The following is a 26,949-nucleotide window of genomic DNA, read 5'->3' on the forward strand; positions in this document are numbered from 1 at the left end:
ATTATAATCCTGTCCGAATGAAGCATCATCTTTGTCCCAGCTAAAGCACAGGTAAAGACAAAGTCCAGGAGCTCCATTTTGCAGCATAACGCTTCTCCTCCGCATGTACAGTGGGCATGAAGTGAAATCTGTTCTTGCCTGCAGAGTGGAGCTCCATTCTGCAGCATAGGAGTAGAGGGGTCTATTGCAGAGTGGAGCTCCATTCTGCAAAATAGTAGACTCAGGAAAGGGGAAGGAAGTACTTCCTATGAAGATCGAAGACAGATGTCACTGTGCACGGAGGCTTGGGAAAACAGCCGTAACGAAACCACAGATTGGGGAATGGTAAGTGTAATTTTCTTCAGTATCACCCACACTACAAGCTTGTACCAATAGGTTAGTACAGGTGACACTGAGGACAGATTCCCTTTAAGCTTCCAGTCTATCCTGAAGATGAAATCTGACAGACAAGCTTTTCTTTATATTACTATTTCTTTTTGCTGAACGACACATAATATATTAAGTCGACAAAAACATGGCCACTCCAACGAAACAGATGGCCTCATAGCTCAGTGGATAGAGCACTGATCTCGTAAACCAGGGGTTGTGAGTTCAATCCTCACTGAGGCCTCATTTCTTAGTCTAGGATAATCTGAATATCTAACATTCTGGGGAAAAATAAAAAAAGAATTCTTTAAAACTTTGTGGTGTCACGCTACAGGACCTCGTACAGTCCCTTGTATTAAGTCCCCTCAGCTAGAGATCCTCCATCCCTGCAGGGCTTGCCCCTTGGTCGCCTCATATAATTATATTTACATGTCTATTATTTAATGTATAAGTATAATAAATGTAGAGGACCTTCCCAGGTCATGTGATCTACCGTTGTGAATGTACGGAGGTTTAAGGTCCTTCCTGGGTCATGTGATGTACGCAGAGTTCACTCGGTTCCGGACCTACAGGTTTGCTGGCCAATGAGCTTAGTCCAGCCCCTTAATATATAAAGGGCTGTAGTCTGTAAATTCTCCCTCTTGTTCCTGCACTCTCTTGAGACCTGGACACTAAAGAAGCACAATCAGCATATCTTCAATCTCAGCTCAACTAGGCCAAAGCCTAAAGAACCAGCAGCTACTAAAACCGTGAGTTATAAAGCTCAAACCTACAAATCCTGTTTGACTACTATTTTACTCAAATCTTACGATTAGTAGCACAGTGGCCTGCTTAAAGCTCATTACTATCAGTGTCAGCAAAGCCTGTGAGGAACCTGCATCCCGGTTACCTCGAGAGAAACTGTATTATTGTAAAGACTGTTGCATAAAAGTTCAAGTAAAAGTTTCCAGTTATCTCATAAATTTTGCTGTGGACATTCCGTTTATTATCCCTGCCGTTTGTGGGCCGGTTGGCGGCAGGATCTTCAATACTAAGCAAACCCCACCCTGGCGTCACGACAAGTAAGGGTTAATACCACCAGACCCTGTTACACCATTGCAACACCCCAGACACCACAACTTCATATTTTCAACCTTCTGAATTCTGGACTGCAAGTGATGCAAATCAGAACAAAAGACCTTAAAGGATCCTATTTCTTGCTTTATCCAGACAATTATTTCATAGCATGATACTGACATCAGCTTAGACCAGTGTTTCCCAACCAGTGTGCCTCCCGCTGTTGCAAAACTACAACTCCCGGCATGACCGGACAGCTGAAATAACCCAATTTCTCTCGAGTTTACAGTGAGTTTCCCGCTAGGAGTTTGTGCTGCGTCGTAAAATTTGCCGCATCTCAAACTTCAAGCAGGAAACTCACTGTACACCTGCCTGTGTGAATGTAACCTGTACATTCACATGGGGGGGCAAACCTCCACTAAGGGTCCCCATACACTTCCAGATTATAATCCTGTCCGAATGAAGCATCATCTTTGTCCCAGCTAAAGCACAGGTAAAGACAAAGTCCAGGAGCTCCATTTTGCAACATAACGCTTCTCCTCTGCATGTACAGTGGGCATGAAGTGAAATCTGTTCTTGCCTGCAGAGTGGAGCTCCATTCTGCAGCATAGGAGTAGAGGGGTCTATTGCAGAGTGGAGCTCCATTCTGTAGAATAGTAGACTCAGGAAAGGGGAAGGAATTACTTCCTATGAAGATCGAAGACAGATGTCACTGTGCAGGGAGGCTTGGGAAAACAGCCGTAACGAAACCACAGATTGGGGAATGGTAAGTGTAATTTTCTTCAGTATCACCCACACTACAAGCTTGTACCAATAGGTTAGTACAGGTGACACTGAGGACAGATTCCCTTTAAGCTTCCAGTCTATCCTGAAGATGAAATCTGACAGACAAGCTTTTCTTTATATTACTATTTCTTTTTGCTGAACGACACATAATATATTAAGTCGACAAAAACATGGCCACTCCAAAAAAACAGATGGCGTCATAGCTCAGTGGATAGAGCACTGGTCTCGTAAACCAGGGGTCGTGATTTCAATCCTCACTGAGGCCTCATTTCTTAGTCTAGGATAATCTGAATATCTAACATTCTGGGGAAAAATAAAAAAAAAATTCTTTAAAACTTTGTGGTGTCACGCTACAGGACCTCGTACAGTCCCTTGTATTAAGTCCCCTCAGCTAAAGCTCCTCCATCCCCACAGGGCTCTCCTGCAGGGCTTGCCCCTTGGTCGCCTCATATAATTATATTTACATGTCTATTATTTAATGTATAGGTATAATAAATGTAGAGGACCTTCCCAGGTCATGTGATCTACCGTTGTGAATGTACGGAGGTTTAAGGTCCTTCCTGGGTCATGTGATGTACCCAGAGTTCACTCGGTTCCGGACCTACAGGTTTGCTGGCCAATGAGCTTAGTCCAGCCCCTTAATATATAAAGGGCTGTGGTCTGTAAATTCTCCCTGTTGTTCCTGCACTCTCTTGAGACCTGGACACTAAAGAAGCACAATCAGCATATCTTTAATCTCAGCTCAACTAGGCCAAAGCCTAAAGAACCAGCAGCCACTAAAACCGTGAGTTATAAAGCTCAAACCTACAAATCCTGTTTGACTACTATTTTACTCAAATCTTACAATTAGTAGCACAGTGGCCTGTTTAAAGCTCATTACTATCAGTGCCAGCAAAGCCTGTGAGGAACCTGCATCCCGGTTACCTCGAGAGAAACTGTATTATTGTAAAGACTGTTGCATAAAAGTTCAAGTAAAAGTTTCCAGTTATCTCATAAATTTTGCTGTGGACATTCCGTTTATTATCCCTGCCATTTGTGGGCCGGTTGGCGGCAGGATCTTCAATACTAAGCAAACCCCACCCTGGCGTCACGACAAGTAAGGGTTAATACCACCAGACCCTGTTACACCATTGCAACACCCCAGACACCACAACTTCATATTTTCAACCTTCTGAATTCTGGACTGCAAGTGATGCAAATCAGAACAAAAGACCTTAAAGGATCCTATTTCTTGCTTTATCCAGACAATTATTTCATAGCATGATACTGACATCAGCTTAGACCAGTGTTTCCCAACCAGTGTGCCTCCCGCTGTTGCAAAACTACAACTCCCGGCATGACCGGACAGCTGAAATAACCCAATTTCTCTCGAGTTTACAGTGAGTTTCCCGCTAGGAGTTTGTGCTGCGTCGTAAAATTTGCCGCATCTCAAACTTCAAGCAGGAAACTCACTGTACACCTGCCTGTGTGAATGTAACCTGTACATTCACATGGGGGGGGGCAAACCTCCACTAAGGGTCCCCATACCATCCAGATTATAATCCTGTCCGAATGAAGCATCATCTTTGTCCCAGCTAAAGCACAGGTAAAGACAAAGTCCAGGAGCTCCATTTTGCAGCATAACGCTTCTCCTCCGCATGTACAGTGGGCATGAAGTGAAATCTGTTCTTGCCTGCAGAGTGGAGCTCCATTCTGCAGCATAGGAGTAGAGGGGTCTATTGCAGAGTGGAGCTCCATTCTGCAGAACAGTAGACTCAGGAAAGGGGAAGGAAGTACTTCCTATGAAGATCGAAGACAGATGTCACTGTGCACGGAGGCTTGGGAAAACAGCCGTAACGAAACCACAGATTGGGGAATGGTAAGTGTAATTTTCTTCAGTATCACCCACACTACAAGCTTGTACCAATAGGTTAGTACAGGTGACACTGAGGACAGATTCCCTTTAAGCTTCCAGTCTATCCTGAAGATGAAATCTGACAGACAAGCTTTTCTTTATATTACTATTTCTTTTTGCTGAACGACACATAATATATTAAGTCGACAAAAACATGGCCACTCCAACAAAACAGAAGGCCTCATAGCTCAGTGGATAGAGCACTGGTCTCGTAAACCAGGGGTTGTGAGTTCAATCCTCACTGAGGCCTCATTTCTTAGTCTAGGATAATCTGAATATCTAACATTTGGGAAAAAATAAAAAAAAGAATTCTTTAAAACTTTGTGGTGTCACGCTACAGGACCTCGTACAGTCCCTTGTATTAAGTCCCCTCAGCTAGAGCTCCTCCATCCCTGCAGGGCTTGCCCCTTGGTCGCCTCATATAATTATATTTACATGTCTATTATTTAATGTATAAGTATAATAAATGTAGAGGACCTTCCCAGGTCATGTGATCTACCGTTGTGAATGTACGGAGGTTTAAGGTCCTTCCTGGGTCATGTGATGTACGCAGAGTTCACTCGGTTCCGGACCTACAGGTTTGCTGGCCAATGAGATTAGTCCAGCCCCTTAATATATAAAGGGCTGTAGTCTGTAAATTCTCCCTCTTGTTCCTGCACTCTCTTGAGACCTGGACACTAAAGAAGCACAATCAGCATATCTTCAATCTCAGCTCAACTAGGCCAAAGCCTAAAGAACCAGCAGCTACTAAAACCGTGAGTTATAAAGCTCAAACCTACAAATCCTGTTTGACTACTATTTTACTCAAATCTTACAATTAGTAGCACAGTGGCCTGCTTAAAGCTCATTACTATCAGTGTCAGCAAAGCCTGTGAGGAACCTGCATCCCGGTTACCTCGAGAGAAACTGTATTATTGTAAAGACTGTTGCATAAAAGTTCAAGTAAAAGTTTCCAGTTATCTCATAAATTTTGCTGTGGACATTCCGTTTATTATCCCTGCCGTTTGTGGGCCGGTTGGCGGCAGGATCTTCAATACTAAGCAAACCCCACCCTGGCGTCACGACAAGTAAGGGTTAATACCACCAGACCCTGTTACACCATTGCAACACCCCAGACACCACAACTTCATATTTTCAACCTTCTGAATTCTGGACTGCAAGTGATGCAAATCAGAACAAAAGACCTTAAAGGATCCTATTTCTTGCTTTATCCAGACAATTATTTCATAGCATGATACTGACATCAGCTTAGACCAGTGTTTCCCAACCAGTGTGCCTCCCGCTGTTGCAAAACTACAACTCCCGGCATGACCGGACAGCTGAAATAACCCAATTTCTCTCGAGTTTACAGTGAGTTTCCCGCTAGGAGTTTGTGCTGCGTCGTAAAATTTGCCGCATCTCAAACTTCAAGCAGGAAACTCACTGTACACCTGCCTGTGTGAATGTAACCTGTACATTCACATGGGGGGGCAAACCTCCACTAAGGGTCCCCATACACTTCCAGATTATAATCCTGTCCGAATGAAGCATCATCTTTGTCCCAGCTAAAGCACAGGTAAAGACAAAGTCCAGGAGCTCCATTTTGCAGCATAACGCTTCTCCTCTGCATGTACAGTGGGCATGAAGTGAAATCTGTTCTTGCCTGCAGAGTGGAGCTCCATTCTGCAGCATAGGAGTAGAGGGGTCTATTGCAGAGTGGAGCTCCATTCTGTAGAATAGTAGACTCAGGAAAGGGGAAGGAATTACTTCCTATGAAGATCGAAGACAGATGTCACTGTGCAGGGAGGCTTGGGAAAACAGCCGTAACGAAACCACAGATTGGGGAATGGTAAGTGTAATTTTCTTCAGTATCACCCACACTACAAGCTTGTACCAATAGGTTAGTACAGGTGACACTGAGGACAGATTCCCTTTAAGCTTCCAGTCTATCCTGAAGATGAAATCTGACAGACAAGCTTTTCTTTATATTACTATTTCTTTTTGCTGAACGACACATAATATATTAAGTCGACAAAAACATGGCCACTCCAACAAAACAGATGGCCTCATAGCTCAGTGGATAGAGCACTGGTCTCGTAAACCAGGGGTCGTGAGTTCAATCCTCATTGAGGCCTCATTTCTTAGTCTAGGATAATCTGAATATCTAACATTCTGGGGAAAAATTAAAAAAGAATTCTTTAAAACTTTGTGGTGTCACGCTACAGGACCTCGTACAGTCCCTTGTATTAAGTCTCCTCAGCTAGAGCTCCTCCATCCCCACAGGGCTCTCCTGCAGGGCTTGCCCCTTGGTCGCCTCATATAATTATATTTACATGTCTATTATTTAATGTATAGGTATAATAAATGTAGAGGACCTTCCCAGGTCATGTGATCTACCGTTGTGAATGTACGGAGGTTTAAGGTCCTTCCTGGGTCATGTGATGTACCCAGAGTTCACTCGGTTCCGGACCTACAGGTTTGCTGGCCAATGAGCTTAGTCCAGCCCCTTAATATATAAAGGGCTGTAGTCTGTAAATTCTCCCTCTTGTTCCTGCACTCTCTTGAGACCTGGACACTAAAGAAGCACAATCAGCATATCTTCAATCTCAGCTCAACTAGGCCAAAGCCTAAAGAACCAGCAGCCACTAAAACCGTGAGTTATAAAGCTCAAACCTACAAATCCTGTTTGACTACTATTTTACTCAAATCTTACAATTAGTAGCACAGTGGCCCGCTTAAAGCTCATTACTCTCAGTGCCAGCAAAGCCTGTGAGGAACCTGCATCCCGGTTACCTCGAGAGAAACTGTATTATTGTAAAGACTGTTGCATAAAAGTTCAAGTAAAAGTTTCCAGTTATCTCATAAATTTTGCTGTGGACATTCCGTTTATTATCCCTGCCGTTTGTGGGCCGGTTGGCGGCAGGATCTTCAATACTAAGCAAACCCCACCCTGGCGTCACGACAAGTAAGGGTTAATACCACCAGACCCTGTTACACCATTGCAACACCCCAGACACCACAACTTCATATTTTCAACCTTCTGAATTCTGGACTGCAAGTGATGCAAATCAGAACAAAAGACCTTAAAGGATCCTATTTCTTGCTTTATCCAGACAATTATTTCATAGCATGATACTGACATCAGCTTAGACCAGTGTTTCCCAACCAGTGTGCCTCCCGCTGTTGCAAAACTACAACTCCCGGCATGACCGGACAGCTGAAATAACCCAATTTCTCTCGAGTTTACAGTGAGTTTCCCGCTATGAGTTTGTGCTGCGTCGTAAAATTTGCCGAATCTCAAACTTCAAGCAGGAAACTCACTGTACACCTGCCTGTGTGAATGTAACCTGTAAATTCACATGGAGGGGCAAACCTCCACTAAGGGTCCCCATACCATCCAGATTATAATCCTGTCCGAATGAAGCATCATCTTTGTACCAGCTAAAGCACAGGTAAAGACAAAGTCCAGGAGCTCCATTTTGCAGCATAACGCTTCTCTTCCGCATGTACAGTGGGCATGAAGTGAAATCTGTTCTTGCCTGCAGAGTGGAGCTCCATTCTGCAGCATAGGAGTAGAGGGGTCTATTGCAGAGTGGAGCTCCATTCTGCAAAATAGTAGACTCAGGAAAGGGGAAGGAAGTACTTCCTATGAAGATCGAAGACAGATGTCACTGTGCACGGAGGCTTAGGAAAACAGCCGTAACAAAACCACAGATTGGGGAATGGTAAGTGTAATTTTCTTCAGTATCACCCACACTACAAGCTTGTACCAATAGGTTAGTACAGGTGACACTGAGGACAGATTCCCTTTAAGCTTCCAGTCTATCCTGAAGATGAAATCTGACAGACAAGCTTTTCTTTATATTACTATTTCTTTTTGCTGAACGACACATAATATATTAAGTCGACAAAAACATGGCCACTACAACAAAACAGATGGCCTCATAGCTCAGTGGATAGAGCACTGGTCTCGTAAACCAGGGGTCGTGAGTTCAATCCTCACTGAGGCCTCATTTCTTAGTCTAGGATAATCTGAATATCTAACATCCTGGGGAAAAATAAAAAAAGAATTCTTTAAAACTTTGTGGTGTCACGCTACAGGACCTCGTACAGTCCCTTGTATTAAGTCCCCTCAGCTAGAGCTCCTCCATCCCCACAGGGCTCTCCTGCAGGGCTTGCCCCTTGGTCGCCTCATATAATTATATTTACATGTCTATTATTTAATGTATAGGTATAATAAATGTAGAGGACCTTCCCAGGTCATGTGATCTACCGTTGTGAATGTACGGAGGTTTAAGGTCCTTCCTGGGTCATGTGATGTACCCAGAGTTCACTCGGTTCCGGACCTACAGGTTTGCTGGCCAATGAGCTTAGTCCAGCCCCTTAATATATAAAGGGCTGTAGTCTGTAAATTCTCCCTCTTGTTCCTGCACTCTCTTGAGACCTGGACACTAAAGAAGCACAATCAGCATATCTTCAATCTCAGCTCAACTAGGCCAAAGTCTAAAGAACCAGCAGCCACTAAAACCGTGAGTTATAAAGCTCAAACCTACAAATCCTGTTTGACTACTATTTTACTCAAATCTTACAATTAGTAGCACAGTGGCCCGCTTAAAGCTCATTACTCTCAGTGCCAGCAAAGCCTGTGAGGAACCTGCATCCCGGTTACCTCGAGAGAAACTGTATTATTGTAAAGACTGTTGCATAAAAGTTCAAGTAAAAGTTTCCAGTTATCTCATAAATTCTGCTGTGGACATTCCGTTTATTATCCCTGCCGTTTGTGGGCCGGTTGGCGGCAGGATCTTCAATACTAAGCAAACCCCACCCTGGCGTCACGACAAGTAAGGGTTAATACCACCAGACCCTGTTACACCATTGCAACACCCCAGACACCACAACTTCATATTTTCAACCTTCTGAATTCTGGACTGCAAGTGATGCAAATCAGAACAAAAGACCTTAAAGGATCCTATTTCTTGCTTTATCCAGACAATTATTTCATAGCATGATACTGACATCAGCTTAGACCAGTGTTTCCCAACCAGTGTGCCTCCCGCTGTTGCAAAACTACAACTCCCGGCATGACCGGACAGCTGAAATAACCCAATTTCTCTCGAGTTTACAGTGAGTTTCCCGCTAGGAGTTTATGCTGCGTCGTAAAATGTGCCGCATCTCAAACTTCAAGCAGGAAACTCACTGTACACCTGCCTGTGTGAATGTAACCTGTACATTCACATGGGGGGGCAAACCTCCACTAAGGGTCCCCATACCATCCAGATTATAATCCTGTCCGAATGAAGCATCATCTTTGTACCAGCTAAAGCACAGGTAAAGACAAAGTCCAGGAGCTCCATTTTGCAGCATAACGCTTCTCCTCCGCATGTACAGTGGGCATGAAGTGAAATCTGTTCTTGCCTGCAGAGTGGAGCTCCATTCTGCAGCATAGGAGTAGAGGGGTCTATTGCAGAGTGGAGCTCCATTCTGCAAAATAGTAGACTCAGGAAAGGGGAAGGAAGTACTTCCTATGAAGATCGAAGACAGATGTCACTGTGCACGGAGGCTTGGGAAAACAGCCGTAACGAAACCACAGATTGGGGAATGGTAAGTGTAATTTTCTTCAGTATCACCCACACTACAAGCTTGTACCAATAGGTTAGTACAGGTGACACTGAGGACAGATTCCCTTTAAGCTTCCAGTCTATCCTGAAGATGAAATCTGACAGACAAGCTTTTCTTTATATTACTATTTCTTTTTGCTGAACGACACATAATATATTAAGTCGACAAAAATATGGCCACTCCAACAAAACAGATGGCCTCATAGCTCAGTGGATAGAGCACTGGTCTCGTAAACCAGGGGTCGTGAGTTCAATCCTCACTGAGGCCTCATTTCTTAGTCTAGGATAATCTGAATATCAAACATTCTGGGGAAAAATAAAAAAAGAATTCTTTAAAACTTTGTGGTGTCACGCTACAGGACCTCGTACAGTCCCTTTTATTAAGTCCTCTCAGCTAGAGCTCCTCCATCCCCACAGGGCTCTCCTGCAGGGCTTGCCCCTTGGTCGCCTCATATTTACATGTCTATTATTTAATGTATAGGTATAATAAATGTAGAGGACCTTCCCAGGTCATGTGATCTACCGTTGTGAATGTACGGAGGTTTAAGGTCCTTCCTGGGTCATGTGATGTACCCAGAGTTCACTCGGTTCCGAACCTACAGGTTTGCTGGCCAATGAGCTTAGTCCAGCCCCTTAATATATAAAGGGCTGTAGTCTGTAAATTCTCCCTCTTGTTCCTGCACTCTCTTGAGACCTGGACACTAAAGAAGCACAATCAGCATATCTTCAATCTCAGCTCAACTAGGCCAAAGCCTAAAGAACCAGCAGCCACTAAAACCGTGAGTTATAAAGCTCAAACCTACAAATCCTGTTTGACTACTATTTTACTCAAATCTTACAATTAGTAGCACAGTGGCCCGCTTAAAGCTCATTACTATCAGTGCCAGCAAAGCCTGTGAGGAACCTGCATCCCGGTTACCTCGAGAGAAACTGTATTATTGTAAAGACTGTTGCATAAAAGTTCAAGTAAAAGTTTCCAGTTATCTCATAAATTCTGCTGTGGACATTCCGTTTATTATCCCTGCCGTTTGTGGGCCGGTTGGCGGCAGGATCTTCAAAACTAAGCAAACCCCACCCTGGCGTCACGACAAGTAAGGGTTAATACCACCAGACCCTGTTACACCATTGCAACACCCCAGACACCACAACTTCATATTTTCAACCTTCTGAATTCTGGACTGCAAGTGATGCAAATCAGAACAAAAGACCTTAAAGGATCCTATTTCTTGCTTTATCCAGACAATTATTTCATAGCATGATACTGACATCAGCTTAGACCAGTGTTTCCCAACCAGTGTGCCTCCCGCTGTTGCAAAACTACAACTCCCGGCATGACCGGACAGCTGAAATAACCCAATTTCTCTCGAGTTTACAGTGAGTTTCCCGCTAGGAGTTTGTGCTGCGTCGTAAAATGTGCCGCATCTCAAACTTCAAGCAGGAAACTCACTGTACACCTGCCTGTGTGAATGTAACCTGTACATTCACATGGGGGGGCAAACCTCCACTAAGGGTCCCCATACCATCCAGATTATAATCCTGTCCGAATGAAGCATCATCTTTGTCCCAGCTAAAGCACAGGTAAAGACAAAGTCCAGGAGCTCCATTTTGCAGCATAACGCTTCTCCTCCGCATGTACAGTGGGCATGAAGTGAAATCTGTTCTTGCCTGCAGAGTGGAGCTCCATTCTGCAGCATAGGAGTAGAGGGGTCTATTGCAGAGTGGAGCTCCATTCTGCAGAATAGTAGACTCAGGAAAGGGGAAGGAAGTACTTCCTACGAAGATCGAAGACAGATGTCACTGTGCACGGAGGCTTGGAAAAACAGCCGTAACGAAACCACAGATTGGGGAATGGTAAGTGTAATTTTCTTCAGTATCACCCACACTACAAGCTTGTACCAATAAGTTAGTACAGGTGACACTGAGGACAGATTCCCTTTAAGCTTCCAGTCTATCCTGAAGATGAAATCTGACAGACAAGCTTTTCTTTATATTACTATTTCTTTTTGCTGAACGACACATAATATATTAAGTCGACAAAAACATGGCCACTCCAACAAAACAGATGGCCTCATAGCTAAGTGGATAGAGCACTGGTCTCGTAAACCAGGGGTCGTGAGTTCAATCCTCATTGAGGCCTCATTTCTTAGTCTAGGATAATCTGAATATCTAACATTCTGGGGAAAAATAAAAAAAGAATTCTTTAAAACTTTGTGGTGTCACGCTACAGGACCTCGTACAGTCCCTTGTATTAAGTCTCCTCAGCTAGAGCTCCTCCATCCCCACAGGGCTCTCCTGCAGGGCTTGCCCCTTGGTCGCCTCATATAATTATATTTACATGTCTATTATTTAATGTATAGGTATAATAAATGTAGAGGACCTTCCCAGGTCATGTGATCTACCGTTGTGAATGTACGGAGGTTTAAGGTCCTTCCTGGGTCATGTGATGTACCCAGAGTTCACTCGGTTCCGGACCTACAGGTTTGCTGGCCAATGAGCTTAGTCCAGCCCCTTAATATATAAAGGGCTGTAGTCTGTAAATTCTCCCTCTTGTTCCTGCACTCTCTTGAGACCTGGACACTAAAGAAGCACAATCAGCATATCTTCAATCTCAGCTCAACTAGGCCAAAGCCTAAAGAACCAGCAGCCACTAAAACCGTGAGTTATAAAGCTCAAACCTACAAATCCTGTTTGACTACTATTTTACTCAAATCTTACAATTAGTAGCACAGTGGCCCGCTTAAAGCTCATTACTCTCAGTGCCAGCAAAGCCTGTGAGGAACCTGCATCCCGGTTACCTCGAGAGAAACTGTATTATTGTAAAGACTGTTGCATAAAAGTTCAAGTAAAAGTTTCCAGTTATCTCATAAATTCTGCTGTGGACATTCCGTTTATTATCCCTGCCGTTTGTGGGCCGGTTGGCGGCAGGATCTTCAATACTAAGCAAACCCCACCCTGGCGTCACGACAAGTAAGGGTTAATACCACCAGACCCTGTTACACCATTGCAACACCCCAGACACCACAACTTCATATTTTCAACCTTCTGAATTCTGGACTGCAAGTGATGCAAATCAGAACAAAAGACCTTAAAGGATCCTATTTCTTGCTTTATCCAGACAATTATTTCATAGCATGATACTGACATCAGCTTAGACCAGTGTTTCCCAACCAGTGTGCCTCCCGCTGTTGCAAAACTACAACTCCCGGGCATGACCGGACAGCTGAAATAACCCAATTTCTCTCGAGTTTACAGTGAGTTGCCCGCTAGGAGTTTGTGCTTCGTCGTAAAATTTGCCGCATCTCAAACTTCAAACAGGAAACTCACTGTACACCTGCCTGTGTGAATGTAACCTGTACATTCACATAGGGGGGCAAACCTCCACTAAGGGTCCCCATACCATCCAGATTATAATCCTGTCCGAATGAAGCATCATCTTTGTACCAGCTAAAGCACAGGTAAAGACAAAGTCCAGGAGCTCCATTTTGCAGCATAACGCTTCTCCTCCGCATGTACAGTGGGCATGAAGTGAAATCTGTTCTTGCCTGCAGAGTGGAGCTCCATTCTGCAGCATAGGAGTAGAGGGGTCTATTGCAGAGTGGAGCTCCATTCTGCAAAATAGTAGACTCAGGAAAGGGGAAGGAAGTACTTCCTATGAAGATCGAAGACAGATGTCACTGTGCACGGAGGCTTGGGAAAACAGCCGTAACGAAACCACAGATTGGGGAATGGTAAGTGTAATTTTCTTCAGTATCACCCACACTACAAGCTTGTACCAATAGGTTAGTACAGGTGACACTGAGGACAGATTCCCTTTAAGCTTCCAGTCTATCCTGAAGATGAAATCTGACAGACAAGCTTTTCTTTATATTACTATTTCTTTTTGCTGAACGACACATAATATATTAAGTCGACAAAAACATGGCCACTCCAACAAAACAGATGGCCTCATAGCTCAGTGGATAGAGCACTGGTCTCGTAAACCAGGGGTCGTGAGTTCAATCCTCACTGAGGCCTCATTTCTTAGTCTAGGATAATCTGAATATCAAACATTCTGGGGAAAAATAAAAAAAGAATTCTTTAAAACTTTGTGGTGTCACGCTACAGGACCTCGTACAGTCCCTTGTATTAAGTCCTCTCAGCCAGAGCTCCTCCATCCCCACAGGGCTCTCCTGCAGGGCTTGCCCCTTGGTCGCCTCATATAATTATATTTACATGTCTATTATTTAATGTATAGGTATAATAAATGTAGAGGACCTTCCCAGGTCATGTGATCTACCGTTGTGAATGTACGGAGGTTTAAGGTCCTTCCTGGGTCATGTGATGTACCCAGAGTTCACTCGGTTCCGGACCTACAGGTTTGCTGGCCAATGAGCTTAGTCCAGCCCCTTAATATATAAAGGGCTGTAGTCTGTAAATTCTCCCTCTTGTTCCTGCACTCTCTTGAGACCTGGACACTAAAGAAGCACAATCAGCATATCTTCAATCTCAGCTCAACTAGGCCAAAGCCTAAAGAACCAGCAGCCACTAAAACCGTGAGTTATAAAGTTCAAACCTACAAATCCTGTTTGACTACTATTTTACTCAAATCTTACAATTAGTAGCACAGTTGCCTGCTTAAAGCTCATTACTATCAGTGCCAGCAAAGCCTGTGAGGAACCTGCATCCCGGTTACCTCGAGAGAAACTGTATTATTGTAAAGACTGTTGCATAAAAGTTCAAGTAACAGTTTCCAGTTATCTCATAAATTCTGCTGTGGACATTCCGTTTATTATCCCTGCCGTTTGTGGGCCGGTTGGCGGCAGGATCTTCAATACTAAGCAAACCCCACCCTGGCGTCACGACAAGTAAGGGTTAATACCACCAGACCCTGTTACACCATTGCAACACCCCAGACTCCACAACTTCATATTTTCAACCTTCTGAATTCTGGACTGCAAGTGATGCAAATCAGAACAAAAGACCTTAAAGGATCCTATTTCTTGCTTTATCCAGACAATTATTTCATAGCATGATACTGACATCAGCTTAGACCAGTGTTTCCCAACCAGTGTGCCTCCCGCTGTTGCAAAACTACAACTCCCGGCATGACCGGACAGCTGAAATAACCCAATTTCTCTCGAGTTTACAGTGAGTTTCCCGCTATGAGTTTGTGCTGCGTCGTAAAATTTGCCGAATCTCAAACTTCAAGCAGGAAACTCACTGTACACCTGCCTGTGTGAATGTAACCTGTAAATTCACATGGGGGGGCAAACCTCCACTAAGGGTCCCCATACCATCCAGATTATAATCCTGTCCGAATGAAGCATCATCTTTGTACCAGCTAAAGCACAGGTAAAGACAAAGTCCAGGAGCTCCATTGTGCAGCATAACGCTTCTCTTCCGCATGTACAGTGGGCATGAAGTGAAATCTGTTCTTGCCTGCAGAGTGGAGCTCCATTCTGCAGCATAGGAGTAGAGGGGTCTATTGCAGAGTGGAGCTCCATTCTGCAAAATAGTAGACTCAGGAAAGGGGAAGGAAGTACTTCCTATGAAGATCGAAGACAGATGTCACTGTGCACGGAGGCTTAGGAAAACAGCCGTAACAAAACCACAGATTGGGGAATGGTAAGTGTAATTTTCTTCAGTATCACCCACACTACAAGCTTGTACCAATAGGTTAGTACAGGTGACACTGAGGACAGATTCCCTTTAAGCTTCCAGTCTATCCTGAAGATGAAATCTGACAGACAAGCTTTTCTTTATATTACTATTTCTTTTTGCTGAACGACACATAATATATTAAGTCGACAAAAACATGGCCACTCCAACAAAACAGATGGCCTCATAGCTCAGTGGATAGAGCACTGGTCTCGTAAACCAGGGGTTGTGAGTTCAATCCTCACTGAGGCCTCATTTCTTAGTCTAGGATAATCTGAATATCTAACATTCTGGGGAAAAATAAAAAAAGAATTCTTTAAAACTTTGTGGTGTCACGCTACAGGACCTCGTACAGTCCCTTGTATTAAGTCCCCTCAGCTAGAGCTCCTCCATCCCCACAGGGCTCTCCTGCAGGGCTTGCCCCTTGGTCGCCTCATATAATTATATTTACATGTCTATTATTTAATGTATAGGTATAATAAATGTAGAGGACCTTCCCAGGTCATGTGATCTACCGTTGTGAATGTACGGAGGTTTAAGGTCCTTCCTGGGTCATGTGATGTACCTAGAGTTCACTCGGTTCCGGACCTACAGGTTTGCTGGCCAATGAGCTTAGTCCAGCCCCTTAATATATAAAGGGCTGTAGTCTGTAAATTCTCCCTCTTGTTCCTGCACTCTCTTGAGACCTGGACACTAAAGAAGCACAATCAGCATATCTTCAATCTCAGCTCAACTAGGCCAAAGCCTAAAGAACCAGCAGCTACTAAAACCGTGAGTTATAAAGCTCAAACCTACAAATCCTGTTTGACTACTATTTTACTCAAATCTTACCATTAGTAGCACAGTGGCCCGCTTAAAGCTCATTACTATCAGTGCCAGCAAAGCCTGTGAGGAACCTGCATCCCGGTTACCTCGAGAGAAACTGTATTATTGTAAAGACTGTTGCATAAAAGTTCAAGTAAAAGTTTCCAGTTATCTCATAAATTTTGCTGTGGACATTCCGTTTATTATCCCTGCCGTTTGTGGGCCGGTTGGCGGCAGGATCTTCAATACTAAGCAAACCCCACCCTGGCGTCACGACAAGTAAGGGTTAATACCACCAGACCCTGTTACACCATTGCAACACCCCCAGACACCACAACTTCATATTTTCAACCTTCTGAATTCTGGACTGCAAGTGATGCAAATCAGAACAAAAGACCTTAAAGGATCCTATTTCTTGCTTTATCCAGACAATTATTTCATAGCATGATACTGACATCAGCTTAGACCAGTGTTTCCCAACCAGTGTGCCTCCCGCTGTTGCAAAACTACAACTCCCGGCATGACCGGACAGCTGAAATAACCCAATTTCTCTCGAGTTTACTGTGAGTTGCCCGCTAGGAGTTTGTGCTGCGTCGTAAAATTTGCCGCATCTCAAACTGCAAGCAGGAAACTCACTGTACACCTGCCTGTGTGAATGTAACCTGTACATTCACATGGGGGGGCAAACCTCCACTAAGGGTCCCCATACAATCCAGATTATAATCCTGTCCGAATGAAGCATCATCTTTGTACCAGCTAAAGCACAGGTAAAGACAAAGTCCAGGAGCTCCATTTTGCAGCATAACGCTTCTCCTCCGCATGTACAGTGGGCATGAAGTGAAATCTGTTCTTGCCTGCAGAGTGGAGCTCCATTCTGCAGCATAGGAGTAGAGGGGTCTATTGCAGAGTGGAGCTCCATTCTGCAAAATAGTAGACTCAGGAAAGGGGAAGGAAGTACTTCCTATGAAGATCGAAGACAGATGTCACTGTGCACGGAGGCTTGGGAAAACAGCCGTAACGAAACCACAGATTGGGGAATGGTAAGTGTAATTTTCTTCAGTATCACCCACACTACAAGCTTGTACCAATAGGTTAGTACAGGTGACACTGAGGACAGATTCCCTTTAAGCTTCCAGTCTATCCTGAAGATGAAATCTGACAGACAAGCTTTTCTTTATATTACTATTTCTTTTTGCTGAACGACACATAATATATTAAGTCGACAAAAACATGGCCACTCCAACAAAACAGATGGCCTCATAGCTCAGTGGATAGAGCACTGGTCTCGTAAACCAGGGGTCGTGAGTTCAATCCTCACTGAGGCCTCATTTCTTAGTCTAGGATAATCTGAATATCTAACATTCTGGGGAAAAATAAAAAAAGAATTCTCTAAAACTTTGTGGTGTCACGCTACAGGACCTCGTACAGTCCCTTGTATTAAGTCCCCTCAGCTAGAGCTCCTCCATCCCCACAGGGCTCTCCCGCAGGGCTCCCCTTGGTCGCCTCATATAATTATATTTACATGTCTATTATTTAATGTATAGGTATAATAAATGTAGAGGACCTTCCCAGGTATGTGATCTACCGTTGTGAATGTACGGACGTTTAAGGTCCTTCCTGGGTCATGTGATGTACCCAGAGTTCACTCGGTTCCGGACCTACAGGTTTGCTGGCCAATGAGCTTAGTCCAGCCCCTTAATATATAAAGGGCTGTAGTCTGTAAATTCTCCCTCTTGTTCCTGCACTCTCTTGAGACCTGAACACTAAAGAACCACAATCAGCATACCTTCAATCTCAGCTCAACTAGGCCAAAGCCTAAAGAACCAGCAGCCACTAAAACCGTGAGTTATAAAGCTCAAACCTACAAATCCTGTTTGACTACTATTTTACTCAAATCTTACAATTAGTAGCACAGTGGCCTGTTTAAAGCTCATTACTATCAGTGCCAGCAAAGCCTGTGAGGAACCTGCATCCCGGTTACCTCGAGAGAAACTGTATTATTGTAAAGACTGTTGCATAAAAGTTCAAGTAAAAGTTTCCAGTTATCTCATAAATTTTGCTGTGGACATTCTGTTTATTATCCCTGCCGTTTGTGGGCCGGTTGGCGGCAGGATCTTCAATACTAAGCAAACCCCACCCTGGCGTCACGACAAGTAAGGGTTAATACCACCAGACCCTGTTACACCATTGCAACACCCCAGACACCACAACTTCATATTTTCAACCATCTGAATTCTGGACTGCAAGTGATGCAAATCAGAACAAAAGACCTTAAAGGATCCTATTTCTTGCTTTATCCAGACAATTATTTCATAGCATGATACTGACATCAGCTTAGACCAGTGTTTCCCAACCAGTGTGCCTCCCGCTGTTGCAAAACTACAACTCCCGGCATGACCGGACAGCTGAAATAACCCAATTTCTCTCGAGTTTACAGTGAGTTTCCCGCTAGGAGTTTGTGCTGCGTCGTAAAATTTGCCGCATCTCAAACTTCAAGCAGAAAACTCACTGTACACCTGCCTGTGTGAATGTAACCTGTACATTCACATGGGGGGGCAAACCTCCACTAAGGGTCCCCATACCATCCAGATTATAATCCTGTCCGAATGAAGCATCATCTTTGTCCCAGCTAAAGCACAGGTAAAGACAAAGTCCAGGAGCTCCATTTTGCAGCATAACGCTTCTCCTCCGCATGTACAGTGGGCATGAAGTGAAATCTGTTCTTGCCTGCAGAGTGGAGCTCCATTCTGCAGCATAGGAGTAGAGGGGTCTATTGCAGAGTGGAGCTCCATTCTGCAAAATAGTAGACTCAGGAAAGGGGAAGGAAGTACTTCCTATGAAGATCGAAGACAGATGTCACTGTGCACGGAGGCTTGGGAAAACAGCCGTAACGAAACCACAGATTGGGGAATGGTAAGTGTAATTTTCTTCAGTATCACCCACACTACAAGCTTGTACCAATAGGTTAGTACAGGTGACACTGAGGACAGATTCCCTTTAAGCTTCCAGTCTATCCTGAAGATGAAATCTGACAGACAAGCTTTTCTTTATATTACTATTTCTTTTTGCAGAACGACACATAATATATTAAGTCGACAAAAACATGGCCGGTCAAACAAAACAGATGGCCTCATAGCTCAGTGGATAGAGCACTGGTCTAGTAAACCAGGGGTCGTGAGTTCAATCCTCACTGAGGCCTCATTTCTTAGTCTAGGATAATCTGAATATCTAACATTCTGGGGAAAAATAAAAAAAGAATTCTCTAAAACTTTGTGGTGTCACGCTACAGGACCTCGTACAGTCCCTTGTATTAAGTCCCCTCAGCTAGAGCTCCTCCATCCCCACAGGGCTCTCCTGCAGGGCTTGCCCCTTGGTCGCCTTACATAATTATATTTACATGTCTATTATTTAATGCATAGGTATAATAAATGTAGAGGACCTTCCCAGGTCATGTGATCTACCGTTGTGAATGTACGGAGGTTTAAGGTCCTTCCTGGGTCATGTGATGTACCCAGAGTTCACTCGGTTCCGGACCTACAGGTTTGCTGGCCAATGAGCTTAGTCCAGCCCCTTAATATATAAAGGGCTGTAGTCTGTAAATTCTCCCTCTTGTTCCTGCACTCTCTTGAGACCTGGACACTAAAGAAGCACAATCAGCATATCTTCAATCTCAGCTCAACTAGGCCAAAGCCTAAAGAACCAGCAGCTACTAAAACCGTGAGTTATAAAGCTCAAACCTACAAATCCTGTTTGACTACTATTTTACTCAAATCTTACAATTAGTAGCACAGTGGCCTGCTTAAAGCTCATTACTATCAGTGCCAGCAAAGCCTGTGAGGAACCTGCATCCCGGTTACCTCGAGAGAAACTGTATTATTGTAAAGACTGTTGCATAAAAGTTCAAGTAAAAGTTTCCAGTTATCTCATAAATTTTGCTGTGGACATTCCGTTTATTATCCCTGCCGTTTGTGGGCCGGTTGGCGGCAGGATCTTCAATACTAAGCAAACCCCACCCTGGCGTCACGACAAGTAAGGGTTAATACCACCAGACCCTGTTACACCATTGCAACACCCCAGACACCACAACTTCATATTTTCAACCTTCTGAATTCTGGACTGCAAGTGATGCAAATCAGAACAAAAGACCTTAAAGGATCCTATTTCTTGCTTTATCCAGACAATTATTTCATAGCATGATACTGACATCAGCTTAGACCAGTGTTTCCCAACCAGTGTGCCTCCCGCTGTTGCAAAACTACAACTCCCGGCATGACCGGACAGCTGAAATAACCCAATTTCTCTCGAGTTTACAGTGAGTTTCCCGCTAGGAGTTTGTGCTGCATCGTAAAATTTGCCGCATCTCAAACTGCAAGCAGGAAACTCACTGTACACCTGCCTGTGTGAATGTAACCTGTACATTCACATGGGGGGCAAACCTCCACTAAGGGTCCCCATACCATCCAGATTATAATCCTGTCCGAATGAAGCATCATCTTTGTACCAGCTAAAGCACAGGTAAAGACAAAGTCCAGGAGCTCCATTTTGCAGCATAACGCTTCTCCTCCGCATGTACAGTGGGCATGAAGTGAAATCTGTTCTTGCCTGCAGAGTGGAGCTCCATTCTGCAGCATAGGAGTAGAGGGGTCTATTGCAGAGTGGAGCTCCATTCTGCAGAATAGTAGACTCAGGAAAGGGGAAGGAAGTACTTCCTATGAAGATCGAAGACAGATGTCACTGTGCACGGAGGCTTGGGAAAACAGCCGTAACGAAACCACAGATTGGGGAATGGTAAGTGTAATTTTCTTCAGTATCACCCACACTACAAGCTTGTACCAATAGGTTAGTACAGGTGACACTGAGGACAGATTCCCTTTAAGCTTCCAGTCTATCCTGAAGATGAAATCTGACAGACAAGCTTTTCTTTATATTACTATTTCTTTTTGCTGAACGACACATAATATATTAAGTCGACAAAAACATGGCCACTCCAACAAAACAAATGGCCTCATAGCTCAGTGGATAGAGCACTGGTCTCGTAAACCAGGGGTCGTGAGTTCAATCATCACTGAGGCCTCATTTCTTAGTCTAGGATAATCTGAATATCTAACATTCTGGGGAAAAATAAAAAAAAGAATTCTTTAAAACTTTGTGGTGTCACGCTACAGGACCTCGTACAGTCCCTTGTATTAAGTCCCCTCAGCTAGAGCTCCTCCATCCCCACAGGGCTCTCCTGCAGGGCTTGCCCCTTGGTCGCCTCATGTAATTATATTTACATGTCTATTATTTAATGTATAGGTATAATAAATGTAGAGGACCTTCCCAGGTCATGTGATCTACCGTTGTGAATGTACGGAGGTTTAAGGTCCTTCCTGGGTCATGTGATGTACCTAGAGTTCACTCGGTTCCGGACCTACAGGTTTGCTGGCCAATGAGCTTAGTCCAGCCCCTTAATATATAAAGGGCTGTAGTCTGTAAATTCTCCCTCTTGTTCCTGCACTCTCTTGAGACCTGGACACTAAAGAAGCACAATCAGCATATCTTCAATCTCAGCTCAACTAGGCCAAAGCCTAAAGAACCAGCAGCCACTAAAACCGTGAGTTATAAAGCTCAAACCTACAAATCCTGTTTGACTACTATTTTACTCAAATCTTACCATTAGTAGCACAGTGGCCTGCTTAAAGCTCATTACTATCAGTGCCAGCAAAGCCTGTGAGGAACCTGCATCCCGGTTACCTCGAGAGAAACTGTATTATTGTAAAGACTGTTGCATAAAAGTTCAAGTAAAAGTTTCCAGTTTTCTCATAAATTTTGCTGTGGACATTCCGTTTATTATCCCTGCCGTTTGTGGGCCGGTTGGCGGCAGGATCTTCAATACTAAGCAAACCCCACCCTGGCGTCACGACAAGTAAGGGTTAATACCACCAGACCCTGTTACACCATTGCAACACCCCAGACACCACAACTTCATATTTTCAACCTTCTGAATTCTGGACTGCAAGTGATGCAAATCAGAACAAAAGACCTTAAAGGATCCTATTTCTTGCTTTATCCAGACAATTATTTCATAGCATGATACTGACATCAGCTTAGACCAGTGTTTCCCAACCAGTGTGCCTCCCGCTGTTGCAAAACTACAACTCCCGACATGACCGGACAGCTGAAATAACCCAATTTCTCTCGAGTTTACAGTGAGTTTCCCGCTAGGAGTTTGTGCTGCGTCGTAAAATTTGCCGCATCTCAAACTTCAAGCAGGAAACTCACTGTACACCTGCCTGTGTGAATGTAACCTGTACATTCACATGGGGGGGCAAACCTCCACTAAAGGTCCCCATACCATCCAGATTATAATCCTGTCCGAATGAAGCATCATCTTTGTCCCAGCTAAAGCACAGGTAAAGACAAAGTCCAGGAGCTCCATTTTGCAGCATAACGCTTCTCCTCCGCATGTACAGTGGGCATGAAGTGAAATCTGTTCTTGCCTGCAGAGTGGAGCTCCATTCTGCAGCATAGGAGTAGAGGGGTCTATTGCAGAGTGGAGCTCCATTCTGCAAAATAGTAGACTCAGGAAAGGGGAAGGAAGTACTTCCTATGAAGATCGAAGACAGATGTCACTGTGCACGGAGGCTTGGGAAAACAGCCGTAACGAAACCACAGATTGGGGAATGGTAAGTGTAATTTTCTTCAGTATCACCCACACTACAAGCTTGTACCAATAGGTTAGTACAGGTGACACTGAGGACAGATTCCCTTTAAGCTTCCAGTCTATCCTGAAGATGAAATCTGACAGACAAGCTTTTCTTTATATTACTATTTCTTTTTGCTGAACGACACATAATATATTAAGTCGACAAAAACATGGCCACTCCAACAAAACAGATGGCCACATAGCTCAGTGGATAGAGCACTGGTCTCGTAAACCAGGGGTCGTGAGTTCAATCCTCACTGAGGCCTCATTTCTTAGTCTAGGATAATCTGAATATCTAACATTCTGGGGAAAAATAAAAAAAGAATTCTCTAAAACTTTGTGGTGTCACGCTACAGGACCTCGTACAGTCCCTTGTATTAAGTCCCCTCAGCTAGAGCTCCTCCATCCCCACAGGGCTCTCCTGCAGGGCTTGCCCCTTGGTCGCCTTACATAATTATTTTTACATGTCTATTATTTAATGTATAGGTATAATAAATGTAGAGGACCTTCCCAGGTCATGTGATCTACCGTTGTGAATGTACGGAGGTTTAAGGTCCTTCCTGGGTCATGTGATGTACCCAGAGTTCACTCGATTCCGGACCTACAGGTTTGCTGGCCAATGAGCTTAGTCCAGCCCCTTAATATATAAAGGGCTGTAGTCTGTAAATTCTCCCTCTTCTTCCTGCACTCTCTTGAGACCTGGACACTAAAGAAGCACAATCAGCATATCTTCAATCTCAGCTCAACTAGGCCAAAGCCTAAAGAACCAGCAGCCACTAAAACCGTGAGTTATAAAGCTCAAACCTACAAATCCTGTTTGACTACTATTTTACTCAAATCTTACCATTAGTAGCACAGTGGCCTGCTTAAAGCTCATTACTATCAGTGCCAGCAAAGCCTGTGAGGAACCTGCATCCCGGTTACCTCGAGAGAAACTGTATTATTGTAAAGACTGTTGCATAAAAGTTCAAGTAAAAGTTTCCAGTTATCTCATAAATTTTGCTGTGGACATTCCGTTTATTATCCCTGCCGTTTGTGGGCCGGTTGGCGGCAGGATCTTCAATACTAAGCAAACCCCACCCTGGCGTCACGACAAGTAAGGGTTAATACCACCAGACCCTGTTACACCATTGCAACACCCCAGACACCACAACTTCATATTTTCAACCTCCTGAATTCTGGACTGCAAGTGATGCAAATCAGAACAAAAGACCTTAAAGGATCCTATTTCTTGCTTTATCCAGACAATTATTTCATAGCATGATACTGACATCAGCTTAGACCAGTGTTTCCCAACCAGTGTGCCTCCCGCTGTTGCAAAACTACAACTTCCGGCATGACCGGACAGCTGAAATAACCCAATTTCTCTTGAGTTTACAGTGAGTTTCCCGCTAGGAGTTTGTGCTGCGTCATAAAATTTGCCGCATCTCAAACTTCAAGCAGGAAACTCACTGTACACCTGCCTGTGTGAATGTAACCTGTACATTCACATGGGGGGGCAAACCTCCACTAAAGGTCCCCATACCATCCAGATTATAATCCTGTCCGAATGAAGCATCATCTTTGTCCCAGCTAAAGCACAGGTAAAGACAAAGTCCAGGAGCTCCATTTTGCAGCATAACGCTTCTCCTCCGCATGTACAGTGGGCATGAAGTGAAATCTGTTCTTGCCTGCAGAGTGGAGCTCCATTCTGCAGCATAGGAGTAGAGGGGTCTATTGCAGAGTGGAGCTCCATTCTGCAAAATAGTAGACTCAGGAAAGGGGAAGGAAGTACTTCCTATGAAGATCGAAGACAGATGTCACTGTGCACGGAGGCTTGGGAAAACAGCCGTAACGAAACCACAGATTGGGGAATGGTAAGTGTAATTTTCTTCAGTATCACCCACACTACAAGCTTGTACCAATAGGTTAGTACAGGTGACACTGAGGACAGATTCCCTTTAAGCTTCCAGTCTATCCTGAAGATGAAATCTGACAGACAAGCTTTTCTTTATATTACTATTTCTTTTTGCTGAACGACACATAATATATTAAGTCGACAAAAACATGGCCACTCCAACGAAACAGATGGCCTCATAGCTCAGTGGATAGAGCACTGATCTTGTAAACCAGGGGTTGTGAGTTCAATCCTCACTGAGGCCTCATTTCTTAGTCTAGGATAATCTGAATATCTAACATTCTGGGGAAAAATAAAAAAAGAATTCTTTAAAACTTTGTGGTGTCACGCTACAGGACCTCGTACAGTCCCTTGTATTAAGTCCCCTCAGCTAGAGATCCTCCATCCCTGCAGGGCTTGCCCCTTGGTCGCCTCATATAATTATATTTACATGTCTATTATTTAATGTATAAGTATAATAAATGTAGAGGACCTTCCCAGGTCATGTGATCTACCGTTGTGAATGTACGGAGGTTTAAGGTCCTTCCTGGGTCATGTGATGTACGCAGAGTTCACTCGGTTCCGGACCTACAGGTTTGCTGGCCAATGAGCTTAGTCCAGCCCCTTAATATATAAAGGGCTGTAGTCTGTAAATTCTCCCTCTTGTTCCTGCACTCTCTTGAGACCTGGACACTAAAGAAGCACAATCAGCATATCTTCAATCTCAGCTCAACTAGGCCAAAGCCTAAAGAACCAGCAGCTACTAAAACCGTGAGTTATAAAGCTCAAACCTACAAATCCTGTTTGACTACTATTTTACTCAAATCTTACGATTAGTAGCACAGTGGCCTGCTTAAAGCTCATTACTATCAGTGTCAGCAAAGCCTGTGAGGAACCTGCATCCCGGTTACCTCGAGAGAAACTGTATTATTGTAAAGACTGTTGCATAAAAGTTCAAGTAAAAGTTTCCAGTTATCTCATAAATTTTGCTGTGGACATTCCGTTTATTATCCCTGCCGTTTGTGGGCCGGTTGGCGGCAGGATCTTCAATACTAAGCAAACCCCACCCTGGCGTCACGACAAGTAAGGGTTAATACCACCAGACCCTGTTACACCATTGCAACACCCCAGACACCACAACTTCATATTTTCAACCTTCTGAATTCTGGACTGCAAGTGATGCAAATCAGAACAAAAGACCTTAAAGGATCCTATTTCTTGCTTTATCCAGACAATTATTTCATAGCATGATACTGACATCAGCTTAGACCAGTGTTTCCCAACCAGTGTGCCTCCCGCTGTTGCAAAACTACAACTCCCGGCATGACCGGACAGCTGAAATAACCCAATTTCTCTCGAGTTTACAGTGAGTTTCCCGCTAGGAGTTTGTGCTGCGTCGTAAAATTTGCCGCATCTCAAACTTCAAGCAGGAAACTCACTGTACACCTGCCTGTGTGAATGTAACCTGTACATTCACATGGGGGGGCAAATCTCCACTAAGGGTCCCCATACACTTCCAGATTATAATCCTGTCCGAATGAAGCATCATCTTTGTCCCAGCTAAAGCACAGGTAAAGACAAAGTCCAGGAGCTCCATTTTGCAGCATAACGCTTCTCCTCTGCATGTACAGTGGGCATGAAGTGAAATCTGTTCTTGCCTGCAGAGTGGAGCTCCATTCTGCAGCATAGGAGTAGAGGGGTCTATTGCAGAGTGGAGCTCCATTCTGTAGAATAGTAGACTCAGGAAAGGGGAAGGAATTACTTCCTATGAAGATCGAAGACAGATGTCACTGTGCAGGGAGGCTTGGGAAAACAGCCGTAACGAAACCACAGATTGGGGAATGGTAAGTGTAATTTTCTTCAGTATCACCCACACTACAAGCTTGTACCAATAGGTTAGTACAGGTGACACTGAGGACAGATTCCCTTTAAGCTTCCAGTCTATCCTGAAGATGAAATCTGACAGACAAGCTTTTCTTTATATTACTATTTCTTTTTGCTGAACGACACATAATATATTAAGTCGACAAAAACATGGCCACTCCAACAAAACAGATGGCGTCATAGCTCAGTGGATAGAGCACTGGTCTCGTAAACCAGGGGTCGTGATTTCAATCCTCACTGAGGCCTCATTTCTTAGTCTAGGATAATCTGAATATCTAACATTCTGGGGAAAAATAAAAAAAAAATTCTTTAAAACTTTGTGGTGTCACGCTACAGGACCTCGTACAGTCCCTTGTATTAAGTC

General features: G+C 44.0%; 15 non-coding genes across 15 annotated transcripts; all 15 read left to right on the forward strand.

Annotated features, from left to right (window-relative positions):
- The first annotated feature begins 537 nt into the window (after window positions 1-537).
- On the forward strand, window positions 538-610 carry TRNAT-CGU (transfer RNA threonine (anticodon CGU)). Its single transcript has one exon. It is a non-coding gene; the product is annotated as a tRNA-Thr (tRNA).
- Window positions 611-2,401: 1,791 nt separating this feature from the next.
- On the forward strand, window positions 2,402-2,474 carry TRNAT-CGU (transfer RNA threonine (anticodon CGU)). Its single transcript has one exon. It is a non-coding gene; the product is annotated as a tRNA-Thr (tRNA).
- Window positions 2,475-4,279: 1,805 nt separating this feature from the next.
- Window positions 4,280-4,352, forward strand: TRNAT-CGU (transfer RNA threonine (anticodon CGU)). The gene has a single exon. It is a non-coding gene; the product is annotated as a tRNA-Thr (tRNA).
- Window positions 4,353-6,143: 1,791 nt separating this feature from the next.
- Window positions 6,144-6,216, forward strand: TRNAT-CGU (transfer RNA threonine (anticodon CGU)). Its single transcript has one exon. It is a non-coding gene; the product is annotated as a tRNA-Thr (tRNA).
- A 1,803-nt stretch (window positions 6,217-8,019) lies between these two features.
- Window positions 8,020-8,092, forward strand: TRNAT-CGU (transfer RNA threonine (anticodon CGU)). Its single transcript has one exon. It is a non-coding gene; the product is annotated as a tRNA-Thr (tRNA).
- Window positions 8,093-9,895: 1,803 nt separating this feature from the next.
- Window positions 9,896-9,968, forward strand: TRNAT-CGU (transfer RNA threonine (anticodon CGU)). Its single transcript has one exon. It is a non-coding gene; the product is annotated as a tRNA-Thr (tRNA).
- A 1,795-nt stretch (window positions 9,969-11,763) lies between these two features.
- On the forward strand, window positions 11,764-11,836 carry TRNAT-CGU (transfer RNA threonine (anticodon CGU)). The gene has a single exon. It is a non-coding gene; the product is annotated as a tRNA-Thr (tRNA).
- Window positions 11,837-13,640: 1,804 nt separating this feature from the next.
- Window positions 13,641-13,713, forward strand: TRNAT-CGU (transfer RNA threonine (anticodon CGU)). Its single transcript has one exon. It is a non-coding gene; the product is annotated as a tRNA-Thr (tRNA).
- Window positions 13,714-15,516: 1,803 nt separating this feature from the next.
- Window positions 15,517-15,589, forward strand: TRNAT-CGU (transfer RNA threonine (anticodon CGU)). Its single transcript has one exon. It is a non-coding gene; the product is annotated as a tRNA-Thr (tRNA).
- A 1,804-nt stretch (window positions 15,590-17,393) lies between these two features.
- TRNAT-CGU (transfer RNA threonine (anticodon CGU)) lies at window positions 17,394-17,466 on the forward strand. Its single transcript has one exon. It is a non-coding gene; the product is annotated as a tRNA-Thr (tRNA).
- Window positions 17,467-19,266: 1,800 nt separating this feature from the next.
- TRNAT-AGU (transfer RNA threonine (anticodon AGU)) lies at window positions 19,267-19,339 on the forward strand. The gene has a single exon. It is a non-coding gene; the product is annotated as a tRNA-Thr (tRNA).
- A 1,802-nt stretch (window positions 19,340-21,141) lies between these two features.
- TRNAT-CGU (transfer RNA threonine (anticodon CGU)) lies at window positions 21,142-21,214 on the forward strand. The gene has a single exon. It is a non-coding gene; the product is annotated as a tRNA-Thr (tRNA).
- A 1,804-nt stretch (window positions 21,215-23,018) lies between these two features.
- Window positions 23,019-23,091, forward strand: TRNAT-CGU (transfer RNA threonine (anticodon CGU)). The gene has a single exon. It is a non-coding gene; the product is annotated as a tRNA-Thr (tRNA).
- Window positions 23,092-24,894: 1,803 nt separating this feature from the next.
- TRNAT-UGU (transfer RNA threonine (anticodon UGU)) lies at window positions 24,895-24,967 on the forward strand. Its single transcript has one exon. It is a non-coding gene; the product is annotated as a tRNA-Thr (tRNA).
- Window positions 24,968-26,758: 1,791 nt separating this feature from the next.
- On the forward strand, window positions 26,759-26,831 carry TRNAT-CGU (transfer RNA threonine (anticodon CGU)). The gene has a single exon. It is a non-coding gene; the product is annotated as a tRNA-Thr (tRNA).
- The last annotated feature ends 118 nt before the right edge of the window (window positions 26,832-26,949 follow it).

Source organism: Hyla sarda, chromosome 1, assembly GCF_029499605.1.
Source record: "Hyla sarda isolate aHylSar1 chromosome 1, aHylSar1.hap1, whole genome shotgun sequence".
NCBI lineage: Eukaryota > Metazoa > Chordata > Amphibia > Anura > Hylidae > Hyla > Hyla sarda.